This window comes from Vulpes vulpes, chromosome 8, assembly GCF_048418805.1.
Source record: "Vulpes vulpes isolate BD-2025 chromosome 8, VulVul3, whole genome shotgun sequence".
Taxonomy (NCBI): Eukaryota; Metazoa; Chordata; class Mammalia; order Carnivora; family Canidae; genus Vulpes; species Vulpes vulpes.
In genome coordinates, this window is record NC_132787.1 from 106975529 (window position 1) to 106997529 (window position 22001).

Genomic DNA, 22001 nt, shown 5'->3' on the forward strand with positions numbered 1-22001 from the left:
TTTCCTTCCAACATCTCAGAACACACCAAGAATTCTCTTTATTCTAACAACTACTTCCCTAGGTTTGTTCGAAGACCTAATTCAAGCAAGGCCAGGCTTTCGTAAGTGGCAGTGGTTGGGGCTGAAACCGAAAGCTATGGTTCAGATGATGCAGGTCTATTGAAAGTTTTATGCATGTATGTTCTGTAATGAAGCAATCTTAAAATTGAAATCGTGAAATGACTGGTGTTCACCTGCCTTTCCATTTTCCAAGTAATTATTTGACTGTTCTGGAATTTAGCAGCCTACTTCTGCTATTTTTTTTTCAACTTTCATGAAGATGAAAAAGAGAAACATTTATAAATTGCACTAAAGGTAGGATGTGCTCAAAAGATGCAAAGGCACTTAAAAGGTACTGGAACAAACACCGTGTTTCTTGTTCCTGGGGTCTTACAAAATTTTGAATATGTGAGTACAATATTAAAATAACATTGGAGAATTTTTTCCTAATTTCAGAAACCCTCCATGATCTAAGAAATGTTTTTTAATTATATTTTGGCTTTCGTAAGAGTTGGACCATCACCAGACATTATCTCTTTCAATCTGATACTTTAGAGGTTGGTGGTGAGCCAACTCAGCCCACCCTTGTTTTTCTAAATAAACTTTTATTGGAACACAACCACGCCCTCCTCTTTATGTCTCATCTATGGAAGTTCTTTATGCTACAAAGGGAAAGTTGAGTAGATACAACACAGACATCAATAAAATATGTATTATCTGCCCTTCACAGAAAAAGTTTGATGACCCTGCTTTAAATAAAGCAGAGGTTATAGTAACTGGAATTAGGCCTATATGTATAGTGTATTTCTGAAATAGAGCTAAATACAAACCTTACAATTCTGAACCGCCATTATTTTCAAATACATCCCATTTGTAGCTGCTAAAAATAGTGCCTTATCACTTTCTTTACTTCTTAACAAAATGCACTAAAGAAGAAACTAACCTAACGATGTGGACAAAAAGCTTATGACTGAATCTCCCATGGACCCCAGAAAGGTTTGAAAAGCAAACTCTACTCAATGGGTTCCCGACCCATCCCTTTCCTCTTGACAAAATGAGAAGCATGGCCTCAGTCACAGCTTCCTGGGCAGCGAGATCAAAGATGTGTGTACATGAGAGCATGCCAGGGGAAGGAAGCGTAAACGCAGGGGTTCTCAGCCTCGGCTTCACATCAGAAATACCTGGGGAGATTAAGCACCAGCCAATGCCAAGTCCCACCACAGACCAATTGAATCAGAAGGTTGGCTCTGTGGCCAGGACGGCAGAAGTGTTTAAAGTTGACCAGCTGATTCTGCTGAGCCAATGGAGTCAAGAAGGCCTGGGCTCCTGTAATGGAGGAAGCTACTCCTTATGAGGAAGCCTCTTAACTTCTTTGGCCTCTTCTTTTCAGTTTATAAATTGAGGGGATTGAAATGAATTTCTCAGAAGTCATTCCCATCTGTGGCTTTAAATTCAGTTCAATGGAATTAAATTAGTTTCCCCAGAAGAGGAAGCAGGAGAATTGTGACACCCTCTGTTACCAAGATATATGCATCATGGGAAGAGCAGACAGGAATGGATTCATCACCCTGGGGACTTGGGACAGAAGATCTGATGATGTTCGTATTACCACTGTGGGCTCAACGCCCCGGACGGGAGAGAAGCAAGACGGGTACCAGATAAGCGCTGTTCTTACTGGCTTCTCCACGCCTGCCGGGTCTGGCTCACTTCTATCTATAGGCAGTAACTGAACGTGTGCGCTGAGCCTCACGCTGGGCAGGGAAAATGGTGGAGCATTGCATGTGAGGGTATTTAATCTGGAGTCAAATTAAGATGGGTTGGATTCTGGTCTGCGACTTCTTAGCTGTGAGACAAGATTTCTTCATTCTCTCCGGGCATCAGTTTCCTTATCTGAAAGAGAGCGGTAATAATGGTCTCTGTTCTAGATTCATGGTGAGGATGGAATAGAATAATGCATTAGAAAAGCCTCGGAAAGTTCTAGTCACAGTGGAAGCCAAAACATAATTCTTGTCATTATCATCATGGCTAGTATTGTGGTGATACCTGCGCAATAGCCAAATGCATCGAAGTTCCCAACTATCGATGGCTTTACATCCATTGTTACAAAAGACACTTTAAAAACTTGATTTTATTAATATTTTATGTGCTTTATAACAGCAAGATGGGAAGACATCTTTTCATATAAAACGTTTCAGGCAGTCACAGTAATAGCAGAGGACGGCATACATATCAGTGTGCGAACCCATTCTGTCCCCCACTGCAGAATGCACAGCTGCCCACATGCACGGCATGCTGTGACTGTACAGGTGTGTGTCCATTAGCAATATATGGTGTTATTTGGAAGTGTTTTCAAACATTGTATAAATCGTTTCATATTGTATGTATGAAAATGAAACCTGCTGTTTTTGCTTGACATTATGTTTTTGAGATTTATTTATATTAATGCATGCAACTCGATTCCCATCCATTCTAATTGCTATATTCTATACTATTTTGTGATTTTGCCATAATTTTTTTGTCCTTTCCTGTGTCAATGGATATTTGGGTTGTTTCCATTATTCCATAGTAAAAAAGAAATGGTTCAATGTCCATTTGGAAACATATTTCCTTGTGTACAGCGTGAGAATTTTTGAGGAAAAATTAAGGCGTAGCATAGGCATATCTTTAACTTCTCTGTCTCCTTTCCTGGTGCTTCCTCATCAACTAGATTTCTAAATGTTCATGTACCCAGAGCTTAGTCATCACACCTCTGCTCTTTTCTGCCTGCCCTAATTATTAGGGCTGTTATCTGGTATTAGTCTTTAAACATCACCCAAGATTACTCTCTCCAGTCTGGACGTAAGCCTTGAAAGTCTACCTACTATATACCCACTTGTTCACTTACTACCTCTTCTTAGATGTCTAAAAGGAATGTATGATGGACAGTGTGAGTATTCACCAATGGTGTCTCTCTTCCAGGCACACGCACTGTATGTCTCATAATGTATTTTTTAAAGGATCTTTGAGAATAGTTGACACACCATGTTATACGAGTTTCAGGTATACGCCGTTGTATTTTGACAAGTTTGTACGTTATGCTATGCATACCATGTAACACTTCCATTGAGGTGGGTGAATGTGACTACTCATCCAGAAAATAAGGAGTATGTTACATGTACTAGGTTTTCCTGGGAAGTTGAGTTGCAGAGATCTCATGCAGGAGATTATTGGAGCCAGACCTTTAGGGAGGTCTGTAAGAGAGTGAGAGGAAGAGCATTGAGAGAAGTTCACTGCAATGCAATTACAACAGAGCCTGAGCTGATCCTGTGAGGGCTGTGGAGATGGGATGGACCATAAAGTTGTTCCAGATTGAGTCGAGAGCTGCCTGTGTTCCCAGGTCGACTGTCACTGGAAATGGCCCCTTTAGGGAGAGGACATTACACTGGGCTGGATGGTTCTCTTTATAGGAGACAATCTTAGAGGAGGCACAGAGGGTGATCCATGAATACCTGGCTCTCCAGCAGCAGAAATAATGAATGCTTCAGACCCCATGGGGAATTCTGGGCACTGCACCACTGTACCCACTGCACATCCCCTAGCAGAGACAGTACAGGGACCTTGTCCACTTTTCCAATCTCACCGTTCTCTTTAGCAATGAGTGTGAAGACTGTGAGTAGCAAAGGCAGAGCCACATCACAAAGTCATTGCATAAAAAGCAGTTGTCCAGGAGGATTGTCCAATCTACGATGGGCATGGCCTCGGTGAGAAACAGACGTGATTTCTAACACTGAGATTTATTTGTCTTTGTCACCACAGCATAAGCCTGGCCCAAACTGACCACTTCAGTACCTCCAAATGAATATGTGCAAAACCTCCTACAGTCTTCAGGATCTTAGTTAACGGAAATTCCATTCTTGCAGGTTATAAGTTAAAAACTCGTACCACGCTGAGTCTATTACAAAGCCAGTTAGCTCTTCCTTTAGAATGGTCAGGAGTTATTCACATCTCACGTCTCCAGCATTACATCTGGTCCAAGCCACAGGCATTTTTCTCCTTGATTAATGCAGTAACCCCCTAACTGATGTCCTCTTTCTGCACTTACGCCCTCTAATTTAGCAAAGAAAACAGGTTGATTCTGTAAGACATACTCTGCCTCAAACCCTCCAGGCGCCCCATCTTACTCAGGGTAAAAGCCAAATCTTCCAAGGAGCTACAGGCATTATGTCATCTGGCCCTCATCTGGCATTGTACTTCCAGTGGTTCTTGTAGCTTCATTGACTTCCTTGCACTTTCAGCACACCCAGCATGCTTCTCACTTAGAACATTTGTGCTCTCCGTCCCCCTAGCCTGGAATGATCTCCTCCAGATATCCACTAGATCTCTTACTTCCTTCGGGGCTCTACTCAGATGTCCTCTCAATACTGAGGCCTTCCCTAACCACCACATACTTTTAAAAGAACACATAAATCAATCTATGATGCTTTATTGTTCTCTAGACCATGTGTCATCGTGAGACATATAGTAAATCTTTTTAAATCATAAGATTAGCTCCACAAGGGCAGGACTTTCTGTATTACTCACTGCTGTATCCGCTATACCTAGAATAGCCACTCTCACACTGAATATATATTTATCGAATAAATGATTTGAGTATACAAAGCTGCCCACTACTACTAATGCTTTATAGAGTATATTGAATTTTCTATGAAAAACACTCTACTTGCGTTTAAGAGCAATTTTATCTCTTACTTAAATCTTTTTAAAAAAATATGCAACACTGTGAATTTGCATGTCATCCTTGCCCAGGGGCTATGTTAATCTTCTCTGTATTGTTCTGATTCTAGTCTATGTGCTGTCAAAGTAGGCAGTTAAGTCTTAGTAACTTTCTTTTCTTTTTCTTTTCATATTGCAATGTCTAAGACCTTCGGTTCAACTCCTGGTGATCTTTTTGCATGAAAGAGCTGAATTTTATCTCGTTATTTTTCTGTATCTAAGGAAAGTATTATGTGGTTTTTCTAATAAGTAATTGATTTTTGATGTTTAACCATTCTTAGGTCCCTGCAATAACCTGCTTGATCTTGGAAATCTAGGTCAGAATGCAGACCTTGAGAGACACGGGCCACAGATTCTGACTGAATGAGGCCTTGTTACCATCCCTTAAAGACAACTGTTTCCATATCACAGACTGTTCACTGACCGGAAGGAATGGTGTTTCTTGAAGCTTTTTGAGGCTAAGTCAGTATTTTCATGAGCTTCCCAGATATTATGAATCAATAAACCAGGCTGGAGATGAAGTTTGATAAACAGGAGAGCTCACCTTAAAATATAGTGGTCAGGAATTAACTAGTATCAAGAGACTGTATAAATGGAGCCCCAGTGTTGCTAGATCACCTGAAACTGGGTCAGTGAGACAGGCATCTGGATTCTTAAAGTATAAACTAATTTTTAAATGCTTTTAATTAATTTAAATGTGTGAAAGACGATATCACATGGTCTAACCATAACATGTCACTAGGCCAAGTTGGGCCTTTGCTGTTTGAGACCTCCAGTGTACCAGAATCCATTTGTGTCCTTCTTCGGTTTTAACAGACATTTTAATTCTTTTATCTTGATTCCTCATTTGTAAACTGTGGGTGACAATAATCGTTTCACGTCACTGTGATAAGTAGATACCTTTCAGAAGCCTAAAAGTGATGTTGAAATAAAAGAAAGTCCAGTATGGCTTCCAGCCTGGGGGTGCAACATTCTAGGTGAAAAGGGGAAGGAGCCAACTTAGTTGCTGTCCATTGTCCCTTGAAGAAACCAACTTTGAGGGCAGCCCACGAAGTAGACCAATGTAAGGAGCAAGAAGTGAGGGATAGAAGCTTTATTTTAAAAAATAATTTATTTATTTAACAGAGAGGGCACAAGCAGGCAGAGCAGCTGACGAGGGAGATGCAGGCTCCGCGCTGAGCAGATCCCCACACCAGGCTCAATCCCAGGACCCTGAGGTCACGACCTGCTCTGCAGGCAGGTGCTTAATGTCGGAGCCACCCAGGTGCCCCAGAATAGAAGCTCTAATAATTTTCCTTCCTGCTGCCAACACACCCCAAATATGACCATTTACAAAAAAAAAAAAAAAAAAAAAAAAAAAAAATGGAGGTATTAAAACTCTCCTTGCTAGATGTCTGGGCGGGTCACATCAAATATCCTCCCAGGAAGCTTGGAGTACAGTCCCCGCCCGATAAGGTGGGGGTGCTCAGCCCATTTCCAGTCGTTCCCGTTCTGTCCCTTTTATCCCGTCGTGTCTGCAAGGCCAGGCACTGCAGGACCCACGGGCAGGTGTGACCCCAGGGTCCAGTCCTCAGGGAGATGGGAGACTGGAGAGGGCGATGGGCCAAACGACGGGCACTAGATAGTGTGGGGGGGGGCGCCCCCAGGCACCCGTTGGCGTCCTGCCAGGGCCCTGCCCTCGTTCTGCGACTTTGTGCCAGTCCTGATGCTGGGGCCAGGTGCGATGCAGGCGCGGCGAGGCTGGGCAGGTGCCCTGAGACCCGGCGAGACCCGGCGGCATCCTCGGTGTCCTGGCCCCAGGGAAGCAGAGACCTTTGCAGACGCAGAAGCCTCCGGAGGGCAGGGCCGCGGGCGCCCCGGGACCCCGAGGGGGGCCCAGACCGGGGGAGCCCCCCCGCAGCCCTCCAGCTGGGGGCGACGGCGGGGCGCCCGGGGGGGGGGGGAGGGGGGCGCGCACCTGCGCTGACGTCAGGCCCGCTCACCTGCCCGCGCGGGCGGAAGGGCGCTGCGGGCGGCGCGGAGGCAGGGGGGGCGGGGGGGCGGGGGGGGCGGGGGCGCACCTGCGGAGCCCCACAAACGAGGCAGTGACGGCCGCTGATTAACATGCGGAGCCCGCGGGAGGGCGAGGCCGCAGCTGGACCGCAGCGTCTCCGGCCGCGGAAAAGCCCCGCTCGCAGCTGGAGGGGCCGCCGCCCCGGCCTTTGTGCCCGCGGAGCGCCCGTGCCCGGCGGAAGCGCGGGCCGCCAGCTGTCGGGCTTCGGAGACGCGAGAGCCCCGGGGCTGGGGGGGGGGGCGAGCACGGGCCGCGTCAGGAAGCCGTGGGCCGCCGCTCCCCAGCATCAATAAGGCTTTCAGAGGGCGCCGGAAAGCGGCCCCGGGAGGGCGGCGCCCCCCGCTGCACCCGCCGCCGCCCTGCACGCGCGCAGACCCCCGACCCCCCCACCCCCGGGCTCCCCGCGGCCCCGGGACCCCGCCTCGGGCCCAGCATCCCCACCCCCCGACCACCCCCCGCGGCCCCGGGACCCCGCCCCGGCACAGCATCCCCCCCCCCCCCGACCACCCCCCCCTCCGGGCTCCCCGCGGCCCCAGGACCCCGCCCCAGCACAGCCTCCCTCACCACCCCCGCGGCCCCGGGACACCGCCCCGGGCCCAGAATCCCCCCCCCGACCCCCCCCCCCGGGCTCCCCGCGGCCCCGGGACCCCGCCCCGGCTCAGCATCCCCCCCCACCCCCCGCGGCCCCGGGACCACGCCACGGCATAGCATCCCCCCCCCCCGGGGACCACCCCTTGCAGCCCTGGGGGCCCGCCCTGGCCCAGCATCCCCACCCCGGGACCCCGCCCCGGCACAGCATCCCCCCCCACCACCCCCCGCGGCCCCGGGACCCCGCCCCGGCCCAGCATCCCTCCCGACCACCCCCCGCGGCCCCGGGACCCCGCCCGGCACAGCATCCCCCCCCCCCCGGGACCACCCCTTGCAGCCCTGGGAGCCCGCCCCGGCCCAGCATCCCCACCCCGGGACCCTGCCTCGGGCCCAGCATCCCCCCCGCCCCCCGGAACCACCCCTTGCAGCCCCAGTAGCCTGCCCCAGGCCCAGCACCCCTGGAGCCCACCCCAGGTCTAGCCCCCAGCCCGGGCTCCCCCTGCCCCTCGCAACCCCACCGCCCTCCCCAGGCCTGGGGGGGGCATCTCCTTAGCCCCCCTGGCCGGCCCCCAAGGTCAGCTCCCCATCTCTCCCAGCCCCACCTCCGGGCCCCCCATGTGGAATCCGGGAGTCCTCTTAGGTCTTGCACCCCAGGAACCTCTGCTCTGGTTCTTCCCACTGAGCAGCTATGACCTGGCCTTTGTCAGGCCTTGTGCCACCTGATAGGAATAAAGGGTGAGCGCACGCAGCTCTGGCCTGGGGGATTCCAGTCCCCGAGTGTAGACAGGCAGGTGAAGAAGGCAATGTTGTGTGGATCCTCCAAGAGAGAATGTGATTGGGCTAAGGGGGAAGAGAGGAAGCCATCTGCCACCCCACTTCCCAGGCCCTGGGTCGGTGCCCCTATGGGCCCCTGGGACACCACAGGCTTGTGGGGACTGGGCCACCCACCCTGTCGCGGCCCCTCCTCCATCCACCTGTCCAGATTCCCACTGCAGCCTCGGGCCTGCCAGGTTCTCATCCCAGGATCCCCCTAAACCGCCCAGTGCGCTGGTTCTTCCGCTTGTTCCTACATGAAATTGAAGACCATCTTCGTTACCCTTTCGGGTCACTCTTAAGTAAGAACAACAGCAAATCACTTTACTTGATATCACAAAATACATAGTGGTTAAATCCTGGCTGTGTCCCGCCCCCCGTGGTTGCCGGCCCCGAGAGTGAGCAAACGTAGGGCATCATCCCCAGCTAGACCTGCAGCCCTGGTGGGCTTCTTAGCCCTTCTTCACCGGGCCCCTCCTTGCAGGCTCCGAGGCCAGGACGCTACTACCTGGCCCTTCAGGGTTAGGGAGTTAGGGAAGGGAGAGGGAGGCGATGAAAGTTCCTACTCCTCAAATTCACGCTGGCACAGCAGGTGTATAAAGCTGACCCTCTCTCTCCGGAGGTGCTTTTGTGGGGTCCTCACAATGTCCCCTTACCTTGGGGGCTCCTTACTTGCAGTGCTCTGGATGTGGAAAATGTGGTCCCCCCCCCCCTTTTTTTTTTCTTTTTTAATAAATCAGGCACCAGGCAGGAAAGCAGAAGCTCCCTGTTATCTTAGCAGAGAGTACTATCTAGGGAAAGGGCGAGACAAGCATCAACTTAAAGACAGACAAGGCCCTTGGAATCCCGGATCTACAGTTGGTGTAAGGGTTACCTGCCCTGGGTCCGGGGCAACGGAGGGAAGAGGTCAGGTCATGAGAACGTGGAGGTTTGGAGGAGGACCCTGCTGGGAGCTGGATCCCAGCTGGGAGGAGGGTGCGGCCCGCTGGTGCTGACGACACGCGACACACGGGAGCTTGAAGGCAGGAGCCCAGGCAGCTGGGACTCCGACTTCTGAAGAAGGAGTGTTGCTTAGGGAGAGAGCGCTGGGCTGGTTTGAGAAACATGGACAGCACCAGAAACCGAAATAAGGCCCTGCCCAAGTGACGCTGCAGAGAGAAGCAGGGCTGCCATGCAGGCTGCTGCCAGGAGCAGTTGTGCAAGAGGGACGATGGGGCCCCTCCTTCCGTCAGCCTGTCATCCCACCCCAGCACCTGTGCGGGACGGTTCGGGAGCCCTGCCTGGCAACGGAGAAAGGTGGTTTTCAGCCCAACCCTGGCATCACAGAGCATAGCGAGGTGGATACGAAGCAGAGGGCTGCTTAACAATCTGTGCGCCTTCCCTGGTGGCCACTTTATTCTGGTCCTCAGCACCTAGGCATAGGCATCAGGGTACTCTTGGGTCAAGTCTTCTTTCCGGAACCTCGAAGGGACCATCTAGGACAGCGCTGAGTCTAACCCATCTGCTGTCCTGCTCACAGCCCATGCCTGGCTTGTGAGGAATAATCGTACATCCTTTGCCCAAAGGGCCAACCTCCCCTTCACCCAGCTTTCACAGTGGCACGCCCGCCCCAGAGTCTCAGGAGGAAGTCGGGTGCTAGGGTCCTGTGTCAGCCAAAATACAAGCCACAGATATCCAGGCTTCTGAGCGATTTCCCTTAAGTAAATACCTTGTCTTTGACTTGAGATACGAGGGAATGTCCCTCATTCCTGTGGCACATCAAGACTCACACTAGAGAAATCTTACCTCCACTCCAGCTTCTTCTAAACTCCTCAGATCATGGGATGGAGGAGGGCTGATGCATCATGCGGATTGGTTTCCTCCTCTTCTTTCTGAAATCCAGCTTCAAGATCTTGCATCTTGTCCTAGAAAATGACATCTGTCCATCTGTTAGGGCCTCAACTGAAATCTCTACTTCTACATGCGGTTAAATTTTAATTAACAAATTCAAAATTAGAAGGAAAATATTACATGTTCTATAAAAATGTAATGTATAGATTCACTTCCCTACCGTATAGGGAGCAGTGGCAAGGTAACAAAGAGGAAGAGACCTCAGTCTTTCCTATGGCATATGCATGAGCTAAAGGGAAGATAGAAATATAAGGAAATAATTAGAATGTGGGATGCAAAAATTAAAGGGGGGGACTTTGATGAAGAATGCACAGGTGAAGGAACTGGGTTTTGCCCAACAGACCGGCCAGCTGGAGAAAGAACTCAAGATTTTGTGGACAGGGACAGCAGAACCTGCAAAGGCTTAGGGGCATAAGATAGAAGTCCTCAGAGACCATCAGGAAACCGGCTAGTGAGGGGGCTGCCACCAGGCTGGCCAGGTCACACATGCTGGGCACCTGGATCTGCTGCCATCATCACCCACGGAGAGGACACCCAAGCTTAGATCGAGGATGTTGTTGTTTTATTTCCTTAAATGAAGACAGAAAAACTTGAATTTGAGAAACTCGTTAGGAGGTAGATGTTGCAAGAATGCACATTCTCGAAAAGTATGCATTTCTGAACTAAGGCAGGGAGAGGGTCTTGTTAGGATTTTATTTTATTTTATTTTATTTTTTTTAAATCTTTTTTTTTTAATTAATTAATTATTTATTTATTTATGATAGTCACAGAGAGAGAGAGAGAGAGGCAGAGACACAGGCAGAGGGAGAAGCAGGCTCCATGCACCGGGAGCCCGATGTGGGATTCGATCCCAGGTCTCCAGGATCGCGCCCCGGGCCAAAGGCAGGCGCCAAACCGCTGCGCCACCCAGGGATCCCCCCCCTTTTTTTTTTAATTTTTTATTTTATTTTTTTATTTATTTTTTTATTTTTTTTCTTGTTAGGATTTTAGAGGGAAAGTTGGGTGGGCGACTCACTGGATTTAACAACTCAGGGGCAGAAAGGCAAAATTCATCCAGAAATTTTACATCATGAAGCTGGTTTTATGGCCCTGCCGTTGACAAGAGGTTGGGGAGCTGGAGAAGCAAGTGATGAGAAGACACGAGTGGTAATGAGTCTGCGGTGAGAAAGGGGGAGTCAGGAGACAGCTTGGGGTTGACAGCGGAGCCCAGGAATCACTGCCTTACAGATTTCAGTCTACACTGTTCTCAACCCTATGGCACAAAGCCATGGAAAAAAAAAAATGGGTATTAGAATATAACCATTGAAGTTGCTGATATATCAAATATACATATATTTTACGCATGTGCTTATTTGAAGTCAATCTTTGTAGATGTTAAATAAACCTTCTACTTTGTCCAAATGACTGTTTAAGAGACCAAGGAGAAAGACTGGTCCTTTCGAAAGACAGGTCACTTTTTTTTTTTCCCCTCCCAAGGAACACCTTATTTACAGCCACATAAAAATGCATTCAAAATCCAAATTTTGTTGCAACACAGTGACATCTAGTGTTCAGTTTGACTAACACCAAGAGGCCGTTCCCCAGGGAAGCGTGGAAGAGCATTTGGACTTAAAAGTCTGACCTGGGTTTTAAAGGAAAAGTCGTAGAGGAAGAGCAAAGTCTCATTATCTGGTCTTGTTTCTATTAGGTCTAAAGCTCCACCGGGCCACAGACACACAATCGCATGTGCGCCTCCGGGTTCGAGGTTACGCTTTAAACTAGAACCATGGATCCTCCTCACCTGATGGAGGTCTTCCCTGGCATATTTGGTTCGGATTAGGAGTTTTAGTTGATTGCAATATAATTATTAGATCTTGGAGTGTCAGTTTGCTTTAATGATACTCATTAACAATTTTTACGTCAATATAATTGTGCCCAAATATTATTTTGTCCTGAAATTGCAAACGTGGTTTGCAGATACATTCTGAACGATTAGCTTCATGACAGAGACAAGGAAGGTACCTGCCGGTCTTGCTGGTTTTCCATGGGTAGAATGGTATTTCTGGGGGAGCCAGAGTGGGGCTCAGTCAGTTAAGGATCTGCCTTGGGCTCAGGTCATGATCTCGGGGTCCTGGGATCGAGTCCCGCATCAGGCTCCCTGCTCAGTGGGGAGTCTGCTTCTCCCTCTCTCGCTCTCCCTCCCCCTGCTTGTGCTCTCTCTCTCTCTATCTCTCTGTCCAATAAATATATTTTTTTTTAAAGCACAGCATTTCTGAGTGCGTGTAGCTTGATGGTAGGAGCACTTCCCCAGAAGTTAGATGTCCCGTGTTTTCCTTGATCGGTGACATGACCTAGAGAAATACACCCAACCCTGAGCTCCATCAGTGACTGAGGGTGTAGCACTGAGTGACGCTCCTCCCTTATTGGTCATGAGACTCAGCAAGGTGCTTGCTTCTTTCATTTCGTCGATTTGCAAAACTCCACTTTGAGATGTGTGCCCTTTCCCTTGTTTTATAAATGAGGAAAGTACAACTCGGAGAGATGAAAGTGAATGTTCAGCTGGTCAGCTTGTCCCCGGCAGACCTGGAGGGATGAGCCCATGCAGCCGGGCTCTGAGTCGGTCAGTCCTCGGTGCACACTGTCCAGCTGTCCGTCACACTGGGAGCCCCAAAGCACCAGCTGCAGTAAATCGCCCATAACTAGACCCCAGGAGCTTTTGCATAGGAAGGGGAGTCAATGATATTTTATATATCTAATTCTATCTTTCTGTCCTCAAGAAGCAATTGGCTCAATATTATAATTACTGTCAAGAAAAGATATCACTGATAGCGATGCCAACACTAAAAGCTTTGGGTTTGGCAGTCTCCAAAACAGAAATGCTAATCCTGAGAACTTTATTAAACAGGGTTGTTTTTCTCATGCATTTGGATACAATCGTGTGGCTTATTCATCTCAGCAGCATGCTGGGAGGTTACTAGACTCAAAACTACATGTTGGGAGTAAGGTTCAAGTTGAATGAAAGGAAACAAAATGAACTGGTTCCTAGTATGTATCTAATACTGTCATCCCTGGGACTTGGCCACAGCCCACATCATGCCTCACATCTGGCAAACCTGGGGGTCAGGGGGCGGCCCTTCTCACTGCCACTCAGAAGGCTGCGCCTGAGCTCCAACTTGTCTAGGCAGAGGTCTTTCTGAGGCCTTCTCTTATACCTCACATTGGGACAGATTTTATTTCAAAGCTTGCCAGATCCAGCATGTAATTGGGAAGGAAATAGGTCCCTTCATGCCCTGCTGCTGAGGGGGAAGACGGGGACGGCCTTGGAGTGGACATTTGTCATTATCTCTCATGTCTGAAAATCTGCAGACACCTTCAACAATTCAAACTTTTTCTTCTACAAAAGTTTCCCTGTCTATGCAAATAAGTGTATCTTTTTCATTATGTATTGCAGTATTTTAAACACACCGATTCTTGAAGACGACACAATTGGCTATCGAAGGATATTATTAAATAAGTCTAAGTCCATCCACATAATACTCTGCGGCTGTTACAAAATTATGGTATAGTTGTGTGTACTAGCATAGAAAAGGCTCCAAGACATAAAAGCGTCAATTATATGAAAAATTGCAAATTGTAAGCCTGGGATCTATAGTATATTGAAAGTATAGGGGCATGTTTGCTGGTCAGACGCAGTTACATAGTGCTTACTGTCTTCCAGACACTGGTCCAAGAGCTTTACAAATATGAACTCATTTAATTCTCCTCACAACTGAGTCAGAAAGCTGCTGCTATTCATCCTCTGGATGAGGAAACTAAGACATGGAAGCATTGAGCAACTTGCCATGGTTACACTCGTCTCTCTCTCTCTCTCTCTCTCTCTCTCTTTCTCTCTCTCTGTCTCCCCACATATGTATGCAGTGGGGTCTACCAGCCTGTAGAAATGTTCAGTAAATTACCTGGTTTAAGTTAGGGAGTAACCAGGGTTGCCATGTGGAAAGGGCTGTTTACCGACTCCTCTATATATCTGGGCATTGCTATTTTTAACAAGTATATTTTCACATAATTCTTGGATAATAATCAAAGATATACGTTCAGATGGGTGTGAGATACAGGGTTTCAGCCGAAGAGTGTTGCAGGCCTTTCAGGCAGGTCTGCAGTGGCTTTCCGAGGTGGGAGATTGTATGCTACTAGAAACCGAGTCAGTGTTTGAGGTCTTCAGAATAACCCGCCAACTTTGCCATCTGCTCACCAAACAAGTGTTGAGGTCTCCCTTCTAATGGTTGGTCAGAGGCTCTTCCCAGCACTGCCCTTCGGCTGTACTCACAGCCAGGCTTAGGGAGATTCTAAAGATGGTGATCCCAGTTACTAGCTCCCCAACCTGACTGAATATAAGGTTCACTTGGAAAATCTTTCTAAAACTGTGCACATGCCCCTATTCCATCTTTCATTCAGCTTCAGCAGAACTGAGACAGGGTCATAGAATCTATTTTTGGAAAGTTCCCCAGGTGTTGCTCCTGATTAGCCACATCTAGGAACTAGGTGACGCTGTGGGCCACATGTGAGTGATAAGGCAGTAGTACACAGAAGCAGGCATTTTTCAAAGACATATGAGGGGCAAGTTCATGGCCCATGAGATCAACCAGCCAGAAGGAATACAACTGTGATAGGAGCATACACAGGACCCCCAAAGGAATGGCCTAGCAAAAGCGAGCAGGACATTAGGGGCCCAACAGCAAGGCTGGGGACTGAGAGAGAATCAGGACATTAAGGCATAAGCATAATTTAATCATTCATCTCAAAGACGTTGGTGAGCATGAGGGCTTCAGCCACCTGCAGTGAAGTTACCTGGTTTCTATCCACCAGCTCCCCCCCCCCCACACACACACACACTCTTCTGGGTTATCTTAAGTGTGCTACCTCCTTGCCCTTGAGGACATCATAGACTTTGGGAAGAAAGCCATGGAAAGAAATGGTAGTACCAGAGGGTGGTAGGGGTGGTGGACAGTGACACAAGTTGTCCCCAGACTGTCAAACCCTAGGCTCCCAAAGGAAGAGTCGCTGTGATACATCTGGCTCTGTTAAAACCCTGCTACAAAGTCAATCCTCCTTAGCAAGACAGCTCCAGTTTTCTCAACATCATTGGTCCATGGGAAATGGCCCTATTTGTGAGCATCTGATTGCCGAGAGAGGTTCTCATTTACAGACCACTAACAAGATTAAAGTGCTAATTTAAAAAGTGCTTAGCCTAGATGTTTGAGCAGCACCCGCCTTGTGAGTTTATAACTGCTGTTTCTGTATTGGTTGCTAACAGGAGCCATTTCATTTCCCTGCATTGAAATGGATCAGATAAATCACATTAGGTAGGTTTACAGAGGCAAGCAATGACAGGTTCCTCAGAACTGAAAGCTAAATAACCTGGTAGGGTCTGGCTTTCTTTCATCACACGCTCTATCTTCAGACCCAATACCTATTTAAAGCTGCTGATAACACTCCAAATGCTCCTAGGCCTTGTCCTCAGACATAATGTACAGTTCCACCAATGCTATGGCATTTAAACATTTTTGATACAGTCTATTAAAAAGAGGGATTGTAGCTCATTCAAATTCAGGAACTTCTAATACAAAAATAAAATAAAATAAAAAGTCCATGAAATCACATGCTGCATTTGCAAAGGAAACCGGGTAGAAATCACACAATGACGCTCTCTGTTCTGCTACTAAATTATCTCTCCTGGGCAGGCTGAACTGATAAGAGAATTCATTTTACACACACCTCAGGAAGGGAACAGGAGAAGATTTCATGATCTCCCAAAATAGAAGGGAAGTTCACATTTCTGAGGAATAAAAGCTCCCTCATACTTTACGAGCAACCATTTGAATTTCTCCTTTACATAGAGGCAAAGGCTTCCTTTGCGACTCTGGGTGCAGGTTACCCTGTTGGTATATAGCCTGTCTCTCTTGTCGAGGTAAATGCCACACCCCGCTGAGCACCATCCTTGCACAACAAGAATAAAATGAAATTGTGCAAGAAATCGAAATAAAGATGGTTTTATGGAGTACAATGTTTTGCAACATGGGGCTTCAGAGTATTCTTCTATAGTTTTAAAAGTAAATGACATAAGAGCGTTACCTTAGTCATCTCTGGAGGTTGACGCCACATTTGATGATGAACAAGTGAAAAAAACTGCTATTTTTTATACCTAGTTTCCATAATTTGTTATCTAATGAGACCTGAACAAGGGACATAGTAGGAATGAGAAAAAAAAAAGGCTAAAGAAAATTATCAGAGGACGTTGAAAAATAAGAAAATAAAAATAGGTAACGGGAGTGGACCGAACGGAAAACATCACTGTCCGCAGGTTACAGAAAGTCAGAAGTCTAAGGAATAGAGGTTAGAAAGTGTTTGTGTAAAAACAGAAAGTTGAATAAAGACAATGGAAGGCTAAGCAGAAAGGTCCCATAACATGAAGCAAATGTATGCAGCCCATGCGGATGGGGTAGCGAGTTCTGTTCTTGACTGTGTCACTCACTGGCTCTGTGACTGCAAAGACCTTTGAATCTTCTGATCTTCACTCATCTTGTTTATAGAGTTGTGGTCATAACATCTACCTCATGAGCTTGTTACATGACATATGAACAGCATCACGTTCAGTGTCTCAAACAGTGTGATCCAAATGGCAGCAAGAGATGCCAGGAGTGGAAATGATGTGTCAGGTGGGACGGCGACAATAATAGCTGTAACTTTTGGACAGTATTGATTATTTGTACCTAAGTCAACTGATACCTCCATTATATTGCCAGTGCAATTGTGCAATATCATGATTATAAAATGATTAAGAGAGAAATGATACCAACAATGATAATATCCATTAAATAAGAGAAAATACAGAAAATAAGATGTTGTCTGAGTGATTTCTAACGGCTTATGAAAAGATCCAACTTAAAAATCAGGGAAAGGGTTTTGGAGACAAAAAAAATCCAACCTCTTATGTTCAATCGCTGATTTTTCCATTTGTTCATTCAAGAGAATTAGTTAGAGACACTGCATTTTGGAAAGCATAGCCTGCTGGGAGAAGGAGAATGTAGATACTTAAAATAAAATGGTGTAAGCACTCTAATCAGATGATACAAGGTAACAAGGGAGGAGCCTTTAACTAGGGCATGGTTTGTAGGGGAAAAAAGAGCTGTTTTGTTTTTTGTCTTTAACAACATTTTAAAGGTTGAATATATTCTCAATAAGGAGAAGAGCGGGGAATGGTCATTTAAATTTAGGGAATGGTACCTGCTGAGGCAGAGAATAAGAGACAGGACCCCGTGTTTGTGGAGGGTCTGGAAGTCTGCTGTGGCTGTGGTGTGAATACAGTGGAAGAACAGGAAGCTGGAAAAGTAGGGAGAGATTAAGAGTGAAGCAGTGTATGTGTGCCCTGCTCCGGCAGGTGAAGATAACCAAGAACCAAGGACTGACTCCACATGTATGAAGAATGGAGCAGCCTGATTTTGTGTTGCCCTGTGAGGATCTTAGAAGTTCAGCACTCCACCCTAATAACAAGTAAGAAGCTGAGCAAACTGAAAAACCAACAAGTCTTCCTAGATCCATACAGGAAGGGAGGTCACGGGGTAAACTGCTGCCCCCCAAAGGTGGGGAAACAGGTGAATGTGGAGAATTACAGCCCAATGGAGCAGAAACTCTTGCACAGAAACCTCTGTGGGAAAATGTTAGAGCAGGAAAACTCAACTGTACTTGACAAATGTGGGAATGTCTGAGAGTTAAAAACTCCAGGGGGACCCAGTCACACAGAGGTCTCCCATGTTTGTGTTTTATTCCAGAATCTCAGCCAGGCTCTCAGAGTGAATATTGGACTTTTGGCCGAGAGAGAAGAAAAATAATCATTTTGAGCTACAATATGCCAGAGCGTTTTGTTCTTGTTTACCAGGTCTGCTCTCAGGAGATAATAGATAACCAGAGCCTAACCTGCTGGGGTTTTGTCAGAGCCTGAGAAATACCCAATATGAGCCCCCTCTAAGCATCCTGTCCTACCTAGAGGAGTGAGGGCAGAAAACAGAAAAAAACTGAGAAGCTAGTGTGAAGTTCTTTATCCAGAGGCCCCGGCTTACCGAGACTGAGACCTTACAGAGGACCAGAGAATGCTGCCCCAGCCCCTCATCTTACCACCAGGCCTGAAGGCCTGTTTATAGCAGTTCTTCTTACTCAGGACGTCAAGGCTCGCTCTCCAGAAAAAGTGACAAGGCATACTAACAGGCAAAAAACACAGTTTGAAGAGACAGAGCAAACATCATAAACACACTCAACATGTCGGGGAAGTTGGAATTGTCAGACAGGGGACTTAAAATAACTTTGATTAATCTAAGTAGATAAAGAAAATAGTGTAAGCAGAGAAGTGGATATTCCAAGAAAGGAGTCAGAAAGAAATATCCTAAATCAAAACGCTATAACAGATATGAAAAACCTCTTGATAAGCTTATTAGTAGATTGGACATGGCTCAGGAAAGAATCTCAACAGAAACATCCAAAACTAAAAAACAAAGAAAAAAGACTGAAAAAAGGCAAACAGAAGATCTAACTTTGTTGGGACAATTACAAAAGGCAGACGTAAACATAAGGGGAAAATCAGAAATGGAAGAAAGAGAAAATAACAGAAGAAACATTTGAAATAATAATAACTGGAAATTTCCACCAAATTAATGTCATCAAACTAGAGATCCAGGAGGATCAGAGAATATCAAACAGGATAAGTGCTAAAACAACAACAACAGAAAAAGAAAGAAAAAAAAAACAACAACCCTACAGTTAGGCACATCATTTTCAAATGACATAAAATCAAACTCACATGGAAGATTTACCAAGATAAGCCACATCTGGGCCATAAAACACCTCTTAATAAATGTAAAAGAATAGAGATAGTACAACGTCTGCTTTCAGACCACAATGGAATTGTGGTAATAGAAAAATAGCTGGAAAATCCCCAAATACTTAGAGATTAAACAAAACTCTTCTAAATAACACATAGGCCAAAGAAATAAATATATAAATATATACATATTTACAATCTAAGCTTCTCCTTTAGAGAAACTAGGGGGGGGGGGGGAAGCAAATTAAATCCAAAATAAGCAGAAAGGAAAAAAGTAATAAAATTAAAGCAGAAAGAAAAAAAAAAAAAAGGAAAACAGGAAACCAATAAAGAAAATCAACAAAACCCAAACCAAAAGATGACTCTGAAAAGATCAGTAAAACTGATACAACTCTAGCCAAGCTAACTAAGGAAAAAAAAAAAAAAAAAAAAAGAGGAGACAAATAATGAGCAAGAGGATACGAAAGAGAGGATGTGAGTCCAGAGCCCATGGACATTAGGAGGGTGAGAAGGGAGTACTGGTAACAAATCTGCACCACAAATTTGATAATCAAAGTGTGCAAGATGTGTGTGAGGAAAATTTTGAAACTCTGATGAACAAAATGAAATAACTAAGTAAACTGAGGGATATTTCATGTTCAAGGAAAGAAGACTCAGTTAGTTCTTCCCAACTTGATCTATAGATTCACCACAGTCCCAGCCTAAATCCCAGTAAGCTATTCTGTGCATATCAACAAACTGACCCTGATGTAAATAGGGAAAGGCACGAGACCCAGAGTGGCCAGTACAATATTGCAGGAGAAGGACAAAGCTGAAAGACTGATAGGACCTGACTTTAAGCCATATTTTAAAGCTACAGGGACCAAGACAGTGGGTGGTAAAAGAATACAGAAGTAGATAGATCCCTGAAACAGAATAAAGCATCCAGAAAGAGACCTACAAAAACATAGTCAACTTATCTTTGGCAAAAGATAAGCAAAGACAATATAACGGGGAAAAATAGTCTTTTTAACAAATGGTGCTAGAGCAACTGGACATCCAAATGCAAGAAAACAAATCTAGACACAGACCTTGTATCCTTCACAAAAGAATTTACTCAAAGTGGATCACACACCTATACATAAAACACAAGAGCATAAAGCTCCTGGAAGATATCACAGGAGAAAATGTAGATAACCTTGGGAATGGCAGTGACCTTGTAGATATAACATCAAAAGTATGACCCATGAAAGAGACAATTCACAACAGGGACTTCATTAAAACTAAAAACATCTGCTCTGTGAAAGACATTGTCAAGAGGAAGAAAATATAAACCAGAGACTGGGAGAAAATATTTGCAAAAGATTTATCTGATAAAGGACCATTATCCAAAATATACAAAGAACTCTTAACATTCAACAATAAGAAAGCAAACAAAGGGATAAAAAAAAGGGGGGGGCAAAGGGCCAAAGGGGGTATTCACTTCTTTTCCCTGTGATGGGTCGTCCATGTAATATTAAAAATTAATAAATTTGTATACCTTTTCTCCTGTCAAGACACTCAAAAATAAACTTGAAAATTTTAAAAATGAGCCAAAGACCTGTAAAGACACCTCAGTAAAGAAGATACACAGATGACAAATAAGCATCTGAAATAATGCTCCACCTCATTTGTCATTAGGGAAATGCAAATTAAAGCAATGGGATAGCACTACATAGGATTGGAATGGCCTTAATCTGGAATACTGACAACATCAAATGCTGACAAAGATGTGGAGTAAAAAAAAACTCTCAGTCATCGCTGGCAGGGATGCAAAATGGTGCAGCCACTTTGAAAGACAGTTTGGTGGCTTCTTACGAAACTAAACATATTCTTACCATATGATCCAGTAATTGGGCTCCTTGGTATTTACCCAACTAAATCGAAAACTTAGGCCCACACAAAAAGCTACATGTGAATGTTTATAGCAACTTTATTCATAATTGCCGAAGCTTGGAAGCCACCAAGATTTCTTTCAGTAGGTGGACGGATAAATAAATTGTGGCACATTCAGATAATGGAATATTATTCAGCCCTAAAAATAAATGAGCCATCGAACCATGAAAAAAACATGGAGAAACTTTAAATGTGTATACTAAGTAAAAGAAACCAATCTGAAAAGGCTGCATATGGTATGGTTCCAACTATATGACATTCTGGAAAAGGCAAAACGATGGCCATAAAAAAAAAAAAAAAAAAAAAAAAAAAAAAGCTCCGTGCTTTCCAGGAGTTTCAGGACAGGGGAGAGGAGAGATGAATAAGCAGAGCACAGAGGACTTTTTTGGAAAATGAAACTACTCTGTGTGATACAATAATGGTAGATAACGTGTCACTATACGTTTGTCTAAACCTGCACAATGTCACGTAGAGGGAACCCCAGTGTAAACACTGGGTGGTGATCATGCATCAGTGTGGTTTTTATCAATTGGAACAAATGTACCCAAGGTGGAAAAACTGGAAATGACCTGGAGGCTCTGTATGCTCAGCGGCAGGAGGTGTATGGGAAATCTTTGTATCTTCCGTTCCATTTTGCTGTGAACCTGAAACTGCTATAAAAAATATTTTTTTATTGTTAAAAAAATAAACAATAATATGTTTGTTTTAAGAAAAACAAACATAACAAGAAAGAACCAGAGTAGGAGGAAATTGATGGCAGTTGTAACTGGGTGGACATGAGATAATGCTTGGGCTTGAGATAACCTAGGTCCTAAAACTCAATAGGGAAGCTGATAGTGGGGTTACAGACACCCTGGAAGATACGAGATCTCTCTGAACTAGAACCCACAGGATGTAGGCATAGAGTATAGGTGTGGAGTATGGAAACAGGGATGATTCCTGGGATTCTGGGGCTCTTGTTGGGAAGGCTACAAAGTTCTGACCCACATTGATGTAGAAGAGAAATATGAACAAGGAGTAGGACCGGGCCAGTGGAGGAAGACAATATAACCTCTTAGCTCTCCATGGTGCTGGCGAGCATACTGGCATTTTTGAGTACATTAA

General features: G+C 45.6%; 1 non-coding gene across 1 annotated transcript; it reads right to left on the minus strand.

Moving 5' to 3' along the window:
* Positions 1 to 4778: 4778 nt before the first annotated feature.
* LOC112927795 (U6 spliceosomal RNA) lies at positions 4779 to 4882 on the minus strand. Its single transcript, XR_003236633.1, has one exon. It is a non-coding gene; the product is annotated as a U6 spliceosomal RNA (small nuclear RNA).
* Between the last annotated feature and the right edge of the window lie 17119 nt (positions 4883 to 22001).